Below are 3234 nucleotides of genomic sequence, written 5' to 3'. Positions count from 1 at the left end.
TGGAAAAAGAAATATTTGCACCAAACATAACGTCTATAAATAAACACTATTATCATATATCATGTATTACTAAGGATGAATTAATTATGAAGGTTTGTCCTCAACAACAATCACCAAAGAGTTAGTATTTCCATCATTAACAATCACCCCAATGCAAAGAAAATAAATAATCCAATGATTTTAGAACTATTTATTGGGAAAGTTGGATGGAGAATAAGAAGTCATTTGCAAAGTGGTTATTGATCGCTTCACTTACCCCTAAAATTGAAATACCTGTACTTAGACCCAGGATTATAGCAAATTTGACATCCACATCAAGAACATAAAGATCAGTTTTAAAAAGAATTCTTTGTGAATCAATTTATGCAACATAAACTTACCTGAAATACCTCATTATGACAAATTTAAACAAAAGAAGAGGCATTTAAGAGAAAAAAGTATTAATAATATAAACATATAGTTGACCAAAAGATTCCAACCAAGGTCATATTAGTAATGAAAGATTAATTCACCACATTATAAACCTTACCAAATTCAATTTTAACAACAACAAAAAACGTGTTAGTGATACCTTTTTTCCCACACAACTATCTCCCTGGTTATCAACACTATATCTAGAACATACATGCCCTAAATAAATCCAACTTTTTGATGGCTTATATATACGAGTTGTCACTCTCTTTATTCTAAGTGAAAGGAGTTTAGCTAAATCTTATAAGAAATATTGTTTCCATAACCTAATGGTATCCACGGTTCCATTCGTAGTAATTAGCTTCCTTAAAAATTGACTATGATATTCACCCATACTTCTCTTTGTATGAAAAACCTCTCTTGTCATGCATACTGTCATGTTCTTAAAAAACACTTTCTATGGTTTTTAAAAAAATCACAAGTAAGTTGATGATACTTTGGACATTATCTATTCTTCATTTTGGCTTAATGATTTCCATAATTTCTCTCTTGTGATTTCAACACTAAGAGATTCCCTTTAGTATTCGAAACTTTAGAAAGTAGAACATGTTGAGATATCCTTCTCATTAATAAAAAGTCCTTGACTAAAAGATATTTCAGAAAACATCTATATGATTTATGCCAAGTCCACTTAATCCATTTATATTCCTCAAACCCATTATTCTTTAGATGCATTTTCCCTGTTATGCAACCAACTCACAAAATAGAAGGAAAGATAGATCAACGACTTAAAAATTATCCTTTTCGAGGGGGAAACCTCCTTTACATTACATAAATGAACAATTCTTGGATGATACAAATGATAAGAGCTCCTTGGTATATATAGGAGTCTAATGCGTCACAATATAATTAGAGCCTACATAATAATAATAATAGTGAGCTTCTATGTGGCACAACAATAACAATATGGGGGCTACATGGGCACAACAATAACAATAACAATAGGGGGCTACACTAACAATAAAAATAAGTGGGATACACTAGTATTATAGGGACCTAACATGCCCCTCTCCTTAAAAAAAGTGTTGTCCTCAACACTTGAGTAGTTCTGGATGCTTCTATATAAAATTGTGATCCTCCCATGTGGAATCTTTAGTAGGTAAGTTCTTCCACTTAATAAGATACTCTGAAATTGATCGATTCCGTAGCTGTCAGGTTCTTGTTTCCGTGACTGCTTCTGGCTCCAATATGATTTTTCCTTCTTTGTCAAGTTCTGATAATACTGTTTGAACTAGAAGTTTGTCACCAATAACCTTCTTTAAGCATGAAACATGGAAAACTGGGTGTACTCGCGAAGATGCAAATAACTCCAATTTATATGCCATAATACTAATATTTTGCAACACCTTGTAAGGACCATAGTACTTGGGTGATAATTTATTATCCTTCTTAGCTTGTTTGAGGGGAATTTTTTTATATGGTTGTAGCCGTAAAAATACCCAGTCTCCTACATCAAAACATCTTTCACTATGATGTTGATCTTCCTATTGTTTCATTAGATTTTGTGCCGGAGTGAGGTTATCCTTTAAGAGTTGGAGAACTTGTTGTTGATGCTCAATGTGATCATCCACTGCTTGAACCTTAGAATTTTCTCTTAAATATGATGTGATGGATGGTGGATGATATCTATAAAGTTCCATAAATGTGGTCATTTTTGTTGTAGTATGGAAGGAATTGTTATACCACCATTCAGCCAGAGGTAACCACTTGATCCATTGTAATTGTTTATTAGATACAAAGCAACGAAGATATCCTTCCAAACATTTTTTCACTATCTTAGTTTTCCCATTAGATTGAGGATGATAAGATGAACTATGAGCTAATTGAGTGCAAAGAAAAGAAAATAATTTCGTCTAAAAATTTATAGTTAAAATCAGATCCATGTCACTTATAATAATCTTTGGGTATCCATTTAGCTTTTGACATGTTTCCATAAATGCAGTAGCAACTGTACTGGCTTTAAAAGGATGAGATAATGCACAAAAGTGTGCATACCTAGTAATTCTATCAACTACCACTATGATGACACTCTTTCCTTTAGACTTGGGTAAACCTGTGATAAAATCCATTGCGACGTCCTTCCAACGCTGACTTGGAATGACTAAAGGTTATAACAGACCTGGGGTCTTAATTATCTCAACTTTATTTTCTTGGCAAACCAAACATTCTGCCACAAATGTCTGAATATCAGATTTAAGGCCATCCCAAAAAAATTCCTTCTTGACCCTATGGTAAGTTTTAAAAATATTGAATGCCCTCCTAAGGGGGAGGTATGCAATTCAAAAAGAATCTTTTGTTTGAGTTGCGAATTCTTATAGAGATATAAGCGATATTTGTACCATAATGAATCATTTTTCCATATAAATGTATCAGACGTAATGGGATCTTGCTGCAACTTTTGAATGAGTGTCCACACCTCTTCTTCATTTTTCCATTCATCTCTTGCTTCAGTTATCCAATTAGGTTGGATAATAGAAATGTCACAGAGCAATGCTTCCACATCCTCATCCTTTCTTGAGAGTGCATCTGCAACAAAATTTTGCTTCCCATTTTTGTAGATGATTTCAAAGTCATAACCCAACATCTTTGTGACCCAATTTTGTTGCTCTTCTTAAGACAATATTGTTTCCAAAAAGTATTTAAGATTATCGTGATTTGTTTTCACCTTGAAGTGTCTTCCTATTAGGCAAGGTCTCCATTTCTTTAGTGCATGTAGTATTGCCAAAATTTCTTTCTCATTAATAGGTTTGTGTAAATATTTTA

The sequence above is a fragment of the Pinus tabuliformis genome, chromosome Q, assembly GCF_031772625.1.
Source record: "Pinus tabuliformis cultivar Carrire ecotype Pingquan chromosome Q, CPIR1, whole genome shotgun sequence".
Lineage (NCBI taxonomy): Eukaryota > Viridiplantae > Streptophyta > Pinopsida > Pinales > Pinaceae > Pinus > Pinus tabuliformis.
Note: the sequence above shows the minus strand (reverse complement) of the source record.